This window comes from Rhinolophus sinicus, linkage group LG05 (assembly GCF_036562045.2).
Source record: "Rhinolophus sinicus isolate RSC01 linkage group LG05, ASM3656204v1, whole genome shotgun sequence".
NCBI lineage: Eukaryota > Metazoa > Chordata > Mammalia > Chiroptera > Rhinolophidae > Rhinolophus > Rhinolophus sinicus.
In genome coordinates, this window is record NC_133755.1 from 138,615,559 (window position 1) to 138,634,670 (window position 19,112).

The following is a 19,112-nucleotide window of genomic DNA, read 5'->3' on the forward strand; positions in this document are numbered from 1 at the left end:
GTAGGTTCCAGGTCAGGAAACTATCACTTGGATAAAGGGCTCTAAGTGGGAAAGGGTGACTCAGGATCTCTCTAAGCTGCTCTTTCCTTGGGTGCTGAGTGCAAAAATAGTGCTCATCAGTTGAAGGTAGATCAGGAACTAGGATAGAACGGGGCCTAAAAGCCTCCGCGAGAAAATCCTGACTTCAGATTCACTACCTGGTTTCCTTTTGGTGTCTGCTTTTTTATCTTTTATTACCCTCTAGGCTTGGTAAAATCTTATTTAAATACTATAACTTTGCGGTATCAAGACGTATAAGGGAAAGAGTCAAACAGTCATAACTAGGAAAGATCTAACTAGGCAAGAGCATTAACTTGCCTAGTTAGATCTAACTGGGAGCGGCACCCTTCTCCCGGTGAGGCCAGCGAGGAGGGCGGTGATAATGAGGTCTTCAGGGGAAAAGGAATTCTGAGGACGAAAATTGGAACTCATGGATTGAACTCATAAGTTCCTCATGTGGAGATTCTTCTTCCACTGTCAACTTCAGAGTGTCTGGATTTTAATAAAGAAGGCAATGCAGTTTTTCTATCAGAAATTCATCAGTGACCTTTTTCATTGCACTTGCAGGGGAATGGAGGGATGGAAGCCAGATATTTGCATTCATTTGTTCAGTATTTATTGAAAACCTATGATGAACAAGTGCTCTGATTGGCACTAAGTATACAGCAGCTTACAGGAGAAGCTGACCTTAAGAACTGCTTTTAGAAGCATACATCTTCGTGGGTAATAGACCATTCTTTGAAGAAGCTTGGCTAAACGTTGAGGGGTAGAAATAGGGTAGTAGATGAAGGTCTGTGTGAGAGACAATGGGGGAAGGAGGCAGAATCAGCAGGATTTAGTGACATTTGGATATGGGAGATGAAAAAAGAAAATGCCTGGGGTGACTACTGTCCAGATGGCGAAGAGTAACGTCTTCCATTAATCAGGGTGGGGAATATACTAGAGACCAGTCTTGGAATGGAAAGCTACTCAGTCTAGGTTTGGACATGTTAATCATCTTGTTTGAGGGATTCGTGAGTCATTCACGTGAACCATACCCAATACCACTTTAAACAGCTTCTGTGCATGAGAAACCCTGTTGTAGGACGTAGCTATAGATTCAAATAGTGAGAAGACCATGGATCTCAGAGTCACAGAATCTTGGACTTCAGTCCCTATAGTACTGCTTATTAGCAGTGTGAATTTGGCCAATTGTTTAACCTCACTATCTTTGGATGTGGGAGATGAGATAGTCATAGTTTTCCTGCCTGTAAAAGGATAGTACCTGACTTCCGAGGACTATTGTGAAGATGTAATGAGGTAATGTATATAAAGTTTTAGATTAGCATCTGGCGTATGTTGGCACTCAAGATCTTTTAAAATGATCAATCATCTTTATGTCCTTCAATTTGATTGAGACTAATGAAATATTTATAAAGTGCTTTATTGTCGAACTGAAAAATGCTATTTATCTCTTTCTAGTATTGGCATTCTCTAAGATTTAATAATGAGATCCTTGAATTATATTTCATTTTTGTCAAGTTTGCAACTTAGCTTTCATAATATTTTGCATTTTAAGCTTCAATTGGGGAAAGTTACCATAAATAAAAATAATGACAATTATGATTTTTCTCCTAAAACAGCAGCATGAGAGATTATATTTCTGAGCAAGGACTCTGTGTCCAGCTTTGTTATAGTAATTTTTAAAAACACCGTATTCCCACCACCTATATGATATAAAAAGGAATATATAGTTCAGGAAAATATAATTAGCAGTCACGTAAAATTTTACTTAATGTGATAATTTTACACTGTTTAATTCAGAGTTCTCATTTTAATGTCTGCCTTATTTTTGCTGCAACAAACAAAGTAAATAAATATTACAGAATTTAGAAGAATTAGTTTAGGTCTGTAAATTTTTATAAATACATTTTATTTTATTATTTTTTGCAACATTGAGGGGAAATACATGTGGAAGTGAAACAGTTGGCACTGTTTTTTTTAATTTTTAAAATTTATTTTTCAATTACAGTTGACATACAATATTATATTAGTTTCAGGTGTACAGCATAATGATTAGACACATAAGTACATTTTAGAAGACTATTGAGGAAACAGAATTGTTCGATGGCTGAGAACAGATTGAGATGTTTTACCAACTTTGGGAGAAGCAGCATAGCAGTTCGAGGAGATAGACCTTTGACTTTGGAATTAGACCTTCAAATCTGTGGCTGTGCCATTTACCTTACACAGATTGCCAACCGTTCTAAAGCCTCATTTTCTTCATTCTCAGAGAGGGATGGTATTACCTTATCATTCTAGATAAAGCAGACCTATTATCCTTTCTAATCTTCTTCAAAGCAATTCAGTTATCCACTGGAATGTATTTGTTTCATGCTTATTGAGAATATGAGTTCCTTGAGAGCAAGTTCTCTGTTTTGTTTACCACTGTACTCCCAGTGCCTCAAACAGTGATTCGTACCGTGTTTCCCCGAAAATAAGACCTAGCCGGACCATCAGCTCTAATGCGTCTTTTGGAGCAAAAATTAGTGTAAGACCTGGTATTATATTATATTATACCCGGTCTTATATTAAAGTAAGACTGTGTCTTATATTAATTTTTGCTCCAAAAAACGCGTTAGAGCTGATGGTCCAGCTAGGTCTTAATTTCAGGGAAACATGGTACATGGTAGATGCTCCCAAAATAGTTGACCCACTGGCTGGCTATCTACCTCATAGGTGCGTTAACTAGACTCCATAACATGATGTATGTAATGCGCTTAAAAATACAGAGGAATTAATGAGCTTGGCACCAATTCCTCTGTATGTTTGTTTCTTTGTTTTCCTATGCCCTCTCTGATTTCTAAACAGTTTTGGGACATCTGCTTAACACATACACACACCATCTAATAATTATAATTATCATTATTAATAGTTAATATTCACAGTGTGTTTGCTCTGTACCTGTTTTATGTCAGGTGATTAACATGGATTTTCTTTTAAGCCTCACAATAACCCTGTGAAGTACATATTGTTATCCTCATTTTTACAGATAAGAAAACTGAGGGCCAGAGAGTTTAAATAACTTGCTCCAACTCATTTGGATAAATAGTTAGGTTCATGATTGCTAGATCATATGGTAATATTATATTTAGCTTTCTGATAAATTCCCAACTGTTAAAGTGGTTGTACCATTTTGCATTCCCACCTTCAATGAATAAGAGAGAGTTACTATTGTTACACAACTTCATCAACGTTTGGTATCGTCAGTGTTTTGGATTTTAGCAATAGGTAATAATGGTGTCTCATTTTAATTTGCAATTCCCGAACGACATAATGTTGAGCATTTTTTTTTTGTATGTCTATTTGGTGAGGTGTCTGTTCAGATCTTTTGCCCATTTTAAAATTGGATGGTTCATTTTCTTATTGATGAATTTTAAGAGTTCTTTGTACATTTTGGACACAAGTTCTTTATCAGATACATGTTTTGCAAATTTTTTCTTCCAGCCTGTGGCTTGTTTTGTCATTCTCTTGACCATGTCTTTTACAAAGCAGAAATTAATTTTAATGAAGGTAAACTTACCAGTTTTTCTTTCATGGGTTGTGCTTTTGTTTTGGTCTTGTACATAAAACGTCATTGCCAAGCCCAAGGTCACCTAGATTTTGGCTTATCTTCTAGAAGTTTTAGAGTTTTATGTTTTACATTATTGATTTATGAACCATTTTGAGTTAATTTTTTGTGAACGATATAAGGTCTGTGCCTGGATTCAGTTATATTTTTATTAATAAAGTTTCTGCTGAAACTATTAATTATTTTGATCAGTAGTATTAAAAGGTAAAAAAAAAAACTTAACAAAACAGTGTACTTAATCTTTACAACTGTATAATTTGTTCTTCAAAACTGTTCCTTGGGAAAGAGGCTTGAAGTCAGCTCCAAGATGGGACCAGGGAGAGCTTTATCTGGAACACATGATGAGACTAGACTAACGGTTTCATTTCAGTGTTGTTCTTCTGTTATCTGTTGTTCACACATGCGGGTGGCTGAGTGCTATATGTGCAAATTGTTAGGGAGACTTCCTACAATTAGGAATATGTTTCTTCAGTTGAAACACCCTGTTATTTGTCCACTTTGCTGTTTCTTCGCTACTTTTCTGCCTAGTCATACAGGATTGCAAAAATCCACTTATGATTTCTCTCTAGTAGTTTCACCCTTTTATACTGTGAAATACTGAAGCCAGTGTTATAGAAAGACTGACTTCAATTTAAGTTTTTAAAGAAATTTTTCTAATTATCTACCATTTACTAACATAAGTGGTTTTGCCTCTAAGTGCTTGCTATTTGTTTTTTTGTATTTTGGATTGTTGGAAAATAGCTTGTTGACCAAGTATTATGTGTGTACCATGGTGTGTGTGTGTTGCCCAGATGAATTATAAAGGCTTTTAAATTTTGAATCTTTAGATTTTATTTTTAAGGTGTCCTTAACAAAATGGATTTGAATTCTTTCCTTAACGAGATTGATTTGAATTATGTTCTTTTCAGCCTTTAAAAAGCCTACTTTCGGAAAGACTGTCATACATACTATTTTCAGAATACAGTCTTTCTCATTTTTCATTTTATTTTGCTTCTAACTTTCATGAATAAATCACTTAAATAAAGTTTACTCTTTAATTTTTCTCCAGTTCTTCTGTCTTTGGTGTATCCATACACCAAAATATGTATCCATATTTACCATAGTGTGCTTTGAATGTCTAAATCTCCAGTATTTCTGGCATATCTTAAAATATTTTTTTGAAACAATAAAGTTGTTTAATCTGTGTTCATTTTGCCCTTATTGAAAGATTTGTGAGCCAACTCTATAATATGTGTACAATTTGTGGCATAAATGTTATTAAGTCAATCTCACTACTGGCTTCATTCTTATTTTTTTGCTCTTGTTTTCCTTACCACATATTTTATGTGAATATATACATATATAGAATATACTAAAATTTGTGTCACTTTAAACAATATTAGAGGGGTGGATGGTTAGCTCAGTTGGTTGGAGCGTGGTGCTGGTAGCACCAAGGTTGCCGGTTCGATCCCTGTATGGGCCACTGTGAGCTGCGCCCTCCTAAAAAAAAAAAAAAAAAAAAGTTGATATTTCAAACAAAGAACTATAAGAATAATATAATAAACACCCTTTTACCTACCTCATGGAATGAACAAATGTTAACATTTTGCCTCATTTGCTTTATTTTTTTTAAATGGAATAAAAAATTACATGTGTGTGGAAGTGCCCTTGGCACCATAATATATTGTCTTTGTGTTTTAAAAAATTTTTGTTTAAAAGACATCTTATGATACCTATCACTCTATAACTTGCTTTTTTCACTCAACATTATTTCAGAACTTATTCATGTTGCTAAATCTAGATTTAGGGTTTTTTATTTTAGCTGCCGTATGGTGTGTCATTATATGAATACGACAATCCATTCGACTGTTAGTGTATATTTAAGTTATTTTTTCCTTTTTTTCTATTGCAAGCAATGCTGCAATGAATATTACTATACATCTCTCCAAATTAACATGTGCCATATTCTCTAGGGTTCATTTATAAATAATGAGAAGTGGAATTTCTGTGTTTATAGGGTATATATAGCATCACAATTTTAAAATTGTTTCCAGACTTTTTCATGAGTGTACGCTCCCACTAGCAGTTGATGAAAATTTTCATCTCACCACATCCTTGCCAAATATTGACAGATTTTTTAAAAGTTTTTGTCAATCTAATGGGTGTGCAGTAACTTTTCATTGTTGTTTTAACTTGCACTTTCCTAATTACATTGCATTTCCTAAAATTGAGTATCTTTTTGGTTTTTGGCTATATTTTCTCATCTGTTAACCACTGTTCATATCTTTTATCTGTTTATTATTTGAGCTGTTTGTCTTTTTCTTAATGATTTATAGAATAGGAGTTGTTTCTGTAATTTGGATACTAATCTTTTGTTACACATGTTGCTCTTTTAAAAAAAAACTTTGTCAGTGATGTCTTTTGTTGAATATAAATTTAAATTTTACAGTTTTTTGCCACCTTTTCCTTTCCTGTGTGTACATTGTCCTGTTTATTATGAAATCTTTCTTACTCAAAGCCTGAGGCATATCTTATGTTTTCTTCTAAAACAGTTGAATGTTTGTTGTTTATATGTAGGTATTCAGTCCAGCTGGAATTTATTTTTGTGTTTGGCATGGAATAGAGATATATGTTTATTTTTTACAATATAAATAGCATGTTATCCTGGCATAAATTGTGAGTAGTTTATCCTTTCCCCATGAAAATGTCCTCTTTTTCATATACCAAATTCCCGTACGTGCCAGAGTCAATTTGTAGACTTTTTTTCTGTTCAATTAGTCTTTGTCTCATCTTGTGTCAGTATTGCTATTTAAATTACTAAAGCTCTACAATAAATCTTTAATAACTAGAAGAGTAGTCCCTTCTCCTTGTTCTTTTTTTACAAAGATTTTACCAATTTTTGTTTGGGGTTATCCCTATATGGTTCTTACGTTTTCTGACTCTGTTGTGTGAATATGTTTTAAAATTACATTTTCTAGGTAGATTATCTTTGATTTTCTGTGTAGATAATCATATTACCTACAAATAACAATTTTGTTTCTTCATTTTAAATTCTGTTCATCTCCTTCTCTCTGTTTTATTGGTTTGGCTGGATCTCCAGTTCCGTGTTGAGGAGTAAAACTACGTAGTAGTGAGCACCTCGTTGTCAAACGGTATTTTTAGTATCTGAGGTGGACTTTTGTTCTTGAAAAACAATACTTTTTACTTTGTTTTAATTAGTTTTCTATTAAAATTATAAATTTTTAAATGTAGTTTCTCTTAAGCCTTTGAGTTTAACTTAAAATTTTTACTAGATCAGTTTTTAGATCTTGTAGTTTTTTTCACGGAAATAAGGACTTTGACCTTTTCTTTGATTAATGTTAGGTTAACTAGTAAGTCTAGGAGGTTAAATCTTCTTTAAACATGTAATAGCACTTATAAATTTAAATTCCTCATGTGTTACAAGTTACATTTTTCAATTTAGCTTATCATGTTTTCTCAAATACTTGAAATAACTATCAGACGTTCAATTCTAATAAGCAGCGTCTTCTTAAGTGATTAAGCTACTGATGTAAATCTAACAAATTAGACATATACATTTAATAAATCTTATTTTTAAAATCATTTTAAACATTTTTAAAAACCCAGCTTCCATTTGTCACTCTGGCTTGAGTGTTTTCCTTGTTTTTGGCACCTGGACATTTCCCTTTCTTGCATTTGAGCTTGGCTGTATATTTTTAAATGTTATGTATTATCCTGCATTTAGGTTGGAGGGGAACTTTTCTTCTTTATGTTAATTCAGTATTTTGATTAGAACTTTTCTTATTTTACCTTCTTTTATTGTATGTAGTTTTAATAAATCACTTAAAAGTCTTTCTAGGACAAGGGTATTGTAAATAAACACCTGTTGAAATAATTTAAAATATGTATTCTTTAAATTTAAAAAATCTTCACTTACTAGTTATCTAGGTAAGATCATCAATGTATGCAAAAGGGTATTCACTGTAAAAACAAAACTTCTGTTGGTACCTGAGGTTTATAACTCAAATTGTGGTTAAAGCTCTGGTAAAATTTCTACATGTTTGCCTCTGTTTTAGTAGAATTTTAGAAATGGACAAAAACCTTAAGGTTACTTAAGTCAGTCAACTCTGTTATTTTATATAGAGAGTTATGGAGAGGTTAAGCTACTAATTAGGATAAGGTCGCAGAACTCGTCAGAACTCAGTATTACCACCACCATACTAGTGAGCCCTAACGTAATGCCCACCAGTAGGTAGGTGGTAATGCTTGGCATGGGTTTGCCACCAGCGCTTATTTAACATTCCTCACTTTCCTCATTTTGTCTCAACCTGATTGCATTTTCTTAAATTCCTCTGTTCAACAAGGGACACATGATGGCTGTGAGATCTGTTGTGATATGTTCTATTTTTAGACTTTCTTCCTTTGGAACATATGAAACAAATTCTATTTCTTGTTCCAAAATAATTTTATGCCAAGTGTTTGAGTTGTTACTCATTTTATGAACCTTCATTGTTTCATGAGTTAATGAGACAGTGTTACAGTACATACTGAATAATTTGGCTAGCCCTGATTCTGTCAGACACTTGAAGGTGCTCTACAATTCTGTGCCATTTAGGCAGATACAGCAAAGTGGTTATCTACTACATCAACTGAGGTTAAATACATGAAAACTACAATCTTTAACCTTTTTTTAAGGATGTCTCTTTCTCTTCCTTTACTCCTATACTGGAAATATGAATTTCTGTGTATGCAACAAGAAATAATTTAGATAATTAGATAATGCTTTAGATAATTTGCTCTTTGTTTTTTCTCTTATGAGCTGTTATTTCTTGTTATCAATTACATATAGTATTTTGATGGCTGTTTCCTGTGTAGAGCTGCTTTGAAGATTCTATATACATACATATTACCCAAAATCTTTTCTGTAGAATGCTAATCTCTCAAGAGGATCTCCTCCGCCCCCACCAAAAAAGGTTTCTGTTGCGAATAAGTTTGGGAAATGCATGCTCTATCCCTGTTTTGGAAATTCATGGTAATAGTAGAATATTAAATATACTGACAAAATTTGCAGGTGAAGAAGTTGGTTAATTTTGTTTTACCCATTTTCCCAAATTTATTTGCCTAGAAATCTAATTTAAGGACTAACTCCAATTAATATGGTATGAAATTAGTATTCCATAGGACACATTTTGGTAAATGCTGTTTAATAGTGTGAATCTGTAGTGAGTTGTAGATCTATAATTAGAATATTTTTTTTTTATTTCAAGGCAAGTTAACTTTATAATTTGTTCTCTTCCTTTACAACCTGGATCACCCCCTTTCCCCCCGATCATACCCTTCCCCAGAGTAAATGTTTTTATTCATTTAGCTCATCTTTATTGAGCCTCTAGGAAGCAAATACTAGGAATACAAAGATGAATAATACGAAGTTCTGGCTCTTGAAGACCTGCCACACTGATTTGACAGAGCAGGGCGGCCATCTGTAGGGGTCACCCCCTCACGTCTTTATGTCATTGTAGCGATGACAGCACTTTACATTTACTTATTAAATAGCATGAGAAAAATGTTCTTAATATATGTTTTTATAAAGACTATTCATTGACTCTAAGGTGTATGTACCACACTGAAAGAAATAAGTTGCCAAATATAATTTAAAGGTGAATTCTCATTTCAGAGACATAAAATGTATGCATTACATATGCTAATAAGTTTTAACTATTAGATGGATTTTGTTTTATGTATTTCTACTATATTAATTGAATTAAGTGCAACAAATACTTAATGACTATCACCTAATACCATGTTTCCCCGAAAATAAGACCTAGACGGACAATCAGCTCTAACGCGTCTTTTGAAGCAAAAATTAATATAAGAACCAGCATTATATTATATTATAATATCATATTATAGTATCATATTAAAGACCCGGTTTTATAATAAATAAGACCGGGTCTTGTATTAATTTTTGCTCCAAAAGACACATTAGAGCTGATGGTCTGGCTAGGTCTTATTTTTGGGGAAACGTGGTTAAGTCTAGTGGTTAATAGGATAATGAATACGATGTGATCCCATGCTCTTAAGCAACTATAAGGGAAGGCAGATGTGTACAAACATTGCTAAAATAAAACTATTAAAGCAGCTAAATTAAATCCCACAAACTGTACTAATAAGTACATTAAAGATAATACAAAATTAATGACAATTGATGGTTTTGTAAAAGTTGTAAATTACCAGCTTCAAAATCCATCTATTATTAATTTTTTATTCTTTCATTGTTAAAGGTGGTTGGGGGTTTAGTGGGTTGGAGGAAGAAATGGAAGGAAATATTTATTTTGGGGGTACATATGTGTATGTTTTTCTAAAAGAATGGAGTTTATTTTAAAGATATTTTATGTTTCACTCTGTCTCCACAGTGGGTATATTTCAAGAGAAAACAATTCTGGTAGTTATAGTGTTTGTTTTCCTCAGAAAATTTACAAATTGAATTATACTCAGCCAAACATGTTTCTCCATGTATGGATTTATACAAAGGCAAAGTGTTAACCTTAAGCTGCCATCTGTCTGCTGTTAGCCAGCTATATTAGTTGGCCTAATATACACACTGTACACTCTGGGAATGCAAACTTATTTTAATTTTGGTTTAAATAAATAGCATTAAGAAAACAAATCTGTGTGCATGTGTGTAGATATAAAGGGAGAGATATCTAAGGCTAAATAAAATATAGGGAAAATTGGATTACCTGTGATTTATGGAAAGCAGTGCAGAAACAGAAAAGACACCACATTTAGAGTCTGGAGGCCTGAGTTTGAATTCTGTTTTTGCCATTTATTAGCTGTGACCTTAGGCAAGTCAGTTAATGTTTTTGCCTCTTGTTTGCTCATGTGTTCAAAAATGACTGTAATGCCACTTTTTAAGGCTGTTAAGACAAAATTTGATGTATAAAGCCTTTTTCAATTAATACTTTTCAAGTATTATTTGATATTTAGATTTTGCCTTTTAGTACAAATATGAAGACAATTTGCAAAATTGAGTTTAGCAGTTTTATCTGTGTTTATATGAGCTTTATTTAAAAAAAAAGAAAAGTAAATTTGTTTTAGGCATTTCCTAGAATTTCATTTTCTCCCTATTAAGCATTTTAGAGGTACTATTTTATTAACAATGTATAGGCAAATTGACATATGTGTTATTCTGTTTTATATATACAGTTTCAATTTTTTTCTAGGTCTGATTGTCATAAAGTTTTAATAAATTAACCAAGAGAAATTTTGTTTGTCTGAAAGAGTATTGTAGACTGGAGAAATAGTCTCAAAACAGGGTGAGAATTATAAACTTTAGGACTTTTGTCTCAATCTAAGCAAAGCTCCAGGTAATTTGACAATATGTATCAGAAGCATTAAAACTGTCTTTTACCTAACACCATTTCTAGACTGTATTCTAATAAAAAAAATATAATTTATATATTTATCTACTGCCATTAAAAAAACATACTTTAAAAGAATACGTAAAGACACAAGAAAATGTTTATCATGTATTAAGTAGAGAGGCAATTTACAGAAACATTGTATGGTACAATCCTAACTTTGGTTAATAAAAGACTGATTTATTTAATAAATGCCAACATATTAACAACATTTTAACAGTCTCAGATGGGTAGACTTTATAGTGATTTTTATTCTGTAATTTCCAAATTTTGTAGGGTGAGCGTATATTACTTTTGTAATCAAACCTCTTTTCAAATTCTCTAGTCTCTCAGCTAGCACAGTAAAATATCATGGATTTATATATAACGTAAGTATAAAAAGTTGTAGGCGATATTCATGTACATAAGAATATTATTTCACTGACGTGGTATATACAACTGAAAACAACTAAAGAAGACAAACAAATGAAGAATCAAAAACTCATAGACACAGACACTAGTTTAGTGGTTACCAGAGGGTAAGGGGGGAGGGGCTGGTAGGTGAGGATAAAGGGGATCAAATATATGGTGATGGAAGGAGAACTGACTCTGGGTGGTGAGCACACAACATGATATATGGATGATGTATTATAGAATTGTACACTTGAAACCTGTGTTACTTCATTAACATTTAAACCCCAATAAGCTTTAATAAAAACAATTTTTTTAAAGAATATTAATGATTGAACTTACAAGTGCAAATGCTTTCAGCTGTACTTTTTGGTTTTGTTGCGGTACAGTCCTTCTCTTGCCTTTTGATGGATTGTAATTTGCAGCTTCTAATTGAAGTTTTTAATGAAGGGTGAAAGTTGGTCGTATTGAAGGAGGCTGGGGCTGTCTTAGTCTGGGCGAGACTGGCAAACGTGGCCAACTGCCATGAACGATAAAAGCAGCATCAGAGGCTCAACTCCACTTGTTATGGGCACCACATTTCTGTTAGTTTAGAGCAAGCTCAAAGCTCCAAGTTGTTTAGGCATTTGCATTTATTTTCCCTGAGATTGTGACCTCTTCCTTTTTCCACCTCCATCTCTCAGCATAAAGTCTGCCACACGTTAGGCACTCAGCAAATATTACTAGAATTGAAATGGAATGAAAACTGAAAATGATGCAGATTCCTAATACTGGATTTACTGAAAATTCATCTCAGTATTAAATGAACTGAATTATGCAGACACAGTCGCAGGCAGCCTCTATTTGGACGCAGGGGAAGTTCAGGAGCAATAAAGATCTCACGTTTAGCCATCATAGGGTCTTTTCTACGCCTCCTGTATTTTGTCTGCTAAGGGTACATTGGAAGGCCCTCGGCACTTGCAGTATTTGGCAGAATCAGCTAGAAGTAAATTTGGAAACTGATGAAGAACTAGAGCATGTGAGAGGAGGGTAATACAAATTTTCATAGATGCATTTAAGTATAAAATGTATTTTGATAATTAAGCTTCCACCTCAGCCAGGCAGGAAACTCAGGTTTTGTCCTTTTGCTCCCAGTGCTGTTCAACAACATGTGCTTTTTCTGATGTTAAGACCTTAACAGCTGTGCCAACAAGTGTAGTTTGGAAAAAGTAAGGGCTTCATGATGTGTTTCTGCAAATCCGCCTGCCAGCAGCTGTCCATCAGTGACAGATGACTTCAGCCCTTTAGATCACTCGTTCGCTTTAGACCCAACTTATGGGTCAAAAGTTGGTGTGGTGAAGATACTGCCACTTGCTAACAGGAATACGAGTTGGAATGATGAATATGGAGCTCTGAATGCCAAGGGAAGCGATGTCATGACAAACTTAGGTGTTTGTGTTGCTTTTTGAGAGTAACTCATACACCGCTGTTAGTGACTACAACCCTCTTTTGTCTCTAAACAGCATAGACATCTTCCTTCTGCCGTCTACTGAGATGATTTGCCAGCAGGATTTATCTTGGAGTCGGCATGGCTTTCAATCACTTCAGTTTAACAAGCATTTATTAAATATTGAATTAAGTGCTGCGGTGACAAAGATGAATGAAACTTGATCCATGTACTCCTGGCTTTCAGTTTAATGGGGAAGACATGAACAGATTATTTCAATATATTAAGCATATAGGTATGCACAGAGGATAATTAATTAGCCCAGCCTCAGGGAGCCGGGAAAGGGAAGCTTCATGCACAGATTAACTGATAAACTATGTCTTGTATAACGAGTCAGAATATTCTAGGAAGAGAGAATCATATGAGCACTACAGTCATGTGTTCACTCAGTAAAGACAGGAGAAAAGAACTGGATAGAGAACAGGTCATGGAGGCCCTGTGTTCTGAGAACGTACTGGATCTTTATTCTGAAGGCAGTGAAGAGTCACTGAAAGAGTTTGAAGCATTGAAGGTGGCGTGGCTGGATTGTAATTTAGGCGGATCACTCTAGAGCCAGAGTAGAGGATGGTTTCAGTGGGACAGGATTAGTAGCAGGGAAATCACTTTAGAAGGCCTTTGGAATAGTCCAGACAAAAAAGGACAAGGGCCTAGGCTACAGCACACCTCGTCATCGGTGGTAAGGATGGTACATGTAGGTGACTCAGTAAGAGTTTTAGGTGTTCAAATCCTTAGGACTTGAAGACTGGGGAGCAGTAGGATGATGCCAGTAAGTGAGATTTAAAATGCGGGAGAAACAGTTTTTATGGGAAAGATGATATATTAAGTTTTGGATGTGAGTTTGAGTTGCCTTTAGGACATTTCAAGGGAATATGAACTCTTCACATTTAGGGAAATGGTAGTCAGTACTTGATGAAAAAAATTAATTATCATCTTGGGCAGAAATAAACAATAAATAAATCAGGGAAACCTCCAAAGTAATATTGTCACTTGAGAAGCGCTGGGCATGTAGAGAATGTATTAGGTATAAAAATTGCGTTTGTACAGCAGCAATATAAAGTTACTATCAGTGGGTTCAACATTGTGGGGAATGGAGCATTCTGCTTTGTGAAAATCCACATAGCATTTATGGATTACCTATTTGGAGACTAGGACATAGTATGGCATAATATTAAAATAATATTGTATATAATTTAGGTTTTGATGATTCAAAAGGGATTTGGGGATTTTGTGGTTTCTCAGTATTATGCATATCAATGATTATACTGACAAAATTTTGGATGTGATATGCAAAACATAAACATTTTTAGGTATCAATAACTAAGATTTATTGAGTGCTTACTATGGGCCAAGCTCCATTCTAAGAACTTTATGTTGATTCATTACATATAATTCTCTGAAATAGGTATATAGTCTTTATTATTCTCATTTTATAGATGGGGTAAAAATGACAGAAAGTTTAAGAAACTTGCCTCAGATCATACAGGATTCATCCCCAAGGAGTCTTGCTGTGGAGCCAGCCTACTCCGGAACCACTCGTCTATACTGCATTATCAAATAATGTACAAATAGGTTACAGGTACATTTGCTCCTAAGAGGGACTGGAAACATGAAAATGCATTATATGAACAAAAGTTCCTGTAAAGGTAACATTCCTAGAAATGTAAAGTTGTAAGAACCTTAGGAATAGTTTAATGTATACACACACACACATACATACACACATGTATGTATATATTTAATTGAAGAGGAATTACGTACATTGCTTATTAGGGAGAATGGCAACCTGACAATTCTTCAGGAGAATTAGGGAAACAGAAGTACAGAAGATGGATTATTACAGGGAGGGAAGGGAAGAGTTTATATACAAGGTTAATATTTGTAAAGGATAAATTGTAAGGAAACTGACACTCCCAGAAAAGAATGATAGTTTATTACCACTGCTACTGCTACCACTGCATATTTACATAATACTTTATATTTTTCAAAGCTAAGAGAAAGGAGGTGACTTAATTAAGATTATATGCTATCTAAGGGTCAGAAACAGGATAAAACCCAGGACCTGCCTCAATCCAGAACCCTTTCCGTGGCATCATGTTCCTTAGTGGAACCAGGCAGATGGAGTCCTGTCCTCAAGTCTCCAGAAATGGAGGGGAAACGCCTAGGAGAAGACATAGCCGATCATTACTAAATCCAAGAGAGTAGCAACAGTTCCAAGGGATGTAAGGGTACGGAATGAACCACAGGTGCTGTAATCAAAAAGATTGCCATGCTTCTAGAATCTGGCCAGCCTTTACCTCCATTGCCTGCTGACCGATGTATACACCAGGAAAATCACCAAAAAGAAAAAATTCTTAGGTATATAAATGTTTTTCTTTCTGGTCTCAAGAAACTGTTGATGGTGGTTATCTTCAGAGAGAGGAAAGCAATAGATGTGGTTGGGAATTGAGCAGTCTGGGGGTAGAAAATTTTTACTTTTTTGTGTGTGCTTTTCAATGCTGTTTAAGTTTTGTTACCTGTGGATACATTACTGTTTTTTAAAAAAGCATGTTAATAGAGGTTTCTGTATAATGGGATTATGGGCTAGTTTAAATTTTTTAAAATTAAATATTACATAGTACACAAACTGTACTAACAAATTTCATCCCAAGAATTAACTAAGTAGGTTGACATTGACATTCAGAATGGATTTTCCACAGACCCACATAAAAGCAATGTTTTCTAACATGGTTAGAATAGCAGTGGTACTATAAAACCATTATTTCCTTGTTTCTATGGAAAAGTGAATATTAAATTAGCGATAGAGGGGTGGGAAATTTCACTTTCTGAGTTCTTAGAAAATCCCTGTATTCACTTACATACCATACATGTATACATTTGCTCCTGGGGTAGGAAACAGCTTTCCTGAGTGAAAGCGGCACCTGGCAGGGAGTGGCAAGGGTGGGAATCAGATGTGAGTTCTGGTATCAATTGTTCATGGCAGGACTGCTGCAAAGGGGCTGTGAGGAGCTTTACCCACTAAAAGCAGGGAGAAACCACCAGTAGATGGTTGTATAACTAGTGTATTTGTAAATTTGAATTCTAGAACTCTTTGCAGTGATCAGCTGGTGCTTATTTTCACTCTAAAGCTATTTTAGCCCTCTAATGGTCGTTTTGGATGATGTGCTTTGTATACAATAATATTGCAGTTTTACAAGATCCCAGAACACGTATAGTGTATATTTTATGCAGAGTTTATAGTCCTCTTGGAAAAGATGGAAAATGCATATCTGAACTAGGAATACACTGCTTTACTGGAAAATAATAAAAGTGCTAAAAAATTCTTTTTGTTGTGGCTTTGTTAAGAGGGGATTAATTTTTCTTAAAAAGGGCCAGGATTCTCTAGATATGATGAAAATATTAAGGTACTGTGTTTTGGGGCCTGTGAGTGAAAGAAGGACTACCTACCGTGTCGGACTGGGCTGTACATCGCCATCCTCAGCAGGAGCCAAGTTTGTTCTTCTGTTGTGTCTGGACGGTTACCAGGGCCTGTGGGGGGTTTTGCAGGCAGTTTGCAAAGTTCCAGAGAACAGTTGACTGAAGCATTTACATTCTGGGGTATGGCCCAGTGATCTGACCTCTCTTGGTGGTGGTTTTGTTTGTTTTGTGTTTTTTTATGGATGAGATTTTTTTTATATTTAGAGGAATTATAAAAAATGATTAAGTGTGATGGGAAGGAAAAAGATTTTTGTAATTTTTAATAATCTGTCTTTTGAAAACAGATCAACCTATATGAAATTATGTATGGTGTTAATTTGAGAACGAGAAAATAGCCCTACCCCAGAGTTTCTGGGCATTCAGAATAGCTTCATATACCTTCCATTTACTGTATTTCAGTGATTCTAAGACTTTTTTTCACATTTTAAAAAATGCTTAAAATAGAGATAAATCTTGTAATCGTTGTTGGCCTGGATTGGAGTCAGATTACTTCAGAGAGGATTTGCATTTGCCTCTACCAGTCATTTGCACTACTACCAACCTGAGACCATTTTCAATTAAATTCTCTGGAGAGTTGGGTTTTGTTTTTGTTTTTACACCACTGGTGGTATGAATTTGGAGTACAAAGCTGAAGTGTAAGTTCTTACAAAGTGTAAGAACTATCTTTTGGATAAAATTCCCTCTACTGGTGCCCAGTACTATAAAGGTAACGGCTTTCAAGTTTCCTTGCTGCCTCTTTCTGCATGGTGGGTTTATTCTTCCATTGATCCTCCAACTGTCTTTGTAGCCTTTCTGTTGTTCCAGGTTTACATGAGAGGTCTCCTATTTGTGTGTGTGTGTGTGTGTGTGTGTGACATAAAAGAAGGATGTCTTTTATAATAGTGCCTTAGATTTGGTAAAAGATCCATCAGACACTTGTTTAGGCTCTTACTATCCTTTTTCAGAACTCATTTACTCTTATTATAGACACACTTCTAATAAATTCAATGTCATTGTTACACTTTTTTTTTTTTCTCATTCCTCATCAGTGATCTTCAGACTTTAATTTGCATAAGAATCAATTGGGGAGTTAAAAACTATATGTTTCTGGGCCTTACCCCAGAGATTCTGTTTCCGTGGACCTGGGTGATACCCAAGAATCTGCATTTTTAATAAATACTAAGTGACTGAAGGACCCCACTTAGAGAAAAGCTGCATACTTTGTACTCATCTGTGTAGCTGCCATCAGTATATACTGATAACTTCCAAATCCTTATCTTTAATCTAAACCATTCTTCTTGGATGCCAAACTCATCTGTACAACTGACATGTCTCTGTTACAGGCAGAATACACTACGATCCAGGCTACCGAGGCTCAAGTCCCCACTTGGCCGCTTCACAGCTGTGTGACCTCACACAAAGTTACCTCACATCTCAGTTCCCTCATATAAAATGAAATTAATAGAAATGCCTCATACGGTTGCTGTGATGATTCGTTAGAGCGGTACATGTAAAATTCTTTGGCCAGTGCCGGCACATAAGCAGCTCCATAGAAGTCTTAGCTGTTTTTTGTTATTGTCCCACAAGCACCTGAAACATGTCTAAAATAAACTTTTTATACCACCGCCACCCCCTTCCAAATCTGTTTTCTGCCTTAACTACAGCTTCATTTAATTTCTCCCTATCACTAATTTTCCTCATTCAGATTGTAAGTTCTATGAATTCAACACCCTAATTATCTTTCATTTGTCCCCTCCTTCCCATTCCCACTTCTGTTACTTTGGTTCAGGTCTTTATCACTTCTCACATGGAGTTCTGGAATAGCTTCCTACCTGGACTTCTAGCCTCTGGTGGTTTTTCTCCATTCTGATCTCACAGCCATCTTCATCAAAGGCCGTGTGATCCTGCTGCTTTTCGGCAGGGTGGCTCTAATTGCTTGTGGGACACAATCCAAGTACCTGTGCCCGGTAGACAGGGTTCCTCAGATCTGGTTTCTGCCTCCTCTTCTGCAACACTCAGGCACATTTGCAATCTTCCAGCTTTATACACTTCTTGTAGTAACTTGCCCAACACACCAGGCCTTCTCTTGCTTTCATAACTTTACATAAATAAACAATATAGCATGGTAGTTAAAAGTGTGAGCTTTAGAGCCAGACTTCCTGAGCTCAAATCCTTATTTTGCCACTTAAGTAGTTGTGTGACCTTGGCCAATAAACAGGTTTTTTTTATGCCACAGTTTCCTCGTCTTTAAAATGGAACTAACTGTGCTTCATAGGTTTATGTGGATTTTAATATGTCAATTCACATAAGTGTTCAATAAATGTGAGGTTATTTTTATCAATAAATGTGAGGTATGCTATCTCTTTTTCACACTTTATCTTGTTCTCTACCCCCACTTCCTTGAACCTGTCAAATTCTACTCGCCTCCATATTTCAGCTTAAGAACTAGCCCCTCCAGGATGCCGTCTCTGGAATCCCCAGAATCAGTTAGATGCCACTCCCCTGGGTTCCCATAGCATCCTTTGTAGTATAATTAAGCTACGAATGCTTTAAGGACTGCCAGAGACTGGAGTTTTCATCTCTGACTGGTTAATGAGTGAAACTTGTTTTGTTGTTTCTTATTTGCTATGAACTGGGAAACCAATTAAAAAGGGGAGACAAGTAAACAGCTCATAAGCAGCCTGGAAGGGAAGAGATAGTAAGAGGTGAAAAGACCAAACAAAATCTGTCTGTA

At 35.1% G+C, this 19,112-nt stretch overlaps 1 protein-coding gene across 8 annotated transcripts in view; it reads left to right on the forward strand.

Moving 5' to 3' along the window:
• The window catches only part of CEP57L1 (centrosomal protein 57 like 1), a 42,251-nt gene that overhangs the window by 4,644 nt on the left and 18,495 nt on the right, over positions 1-19,112 (forward strand). The gene's annotated exons all lie outside the window — the stretch shown is intronic.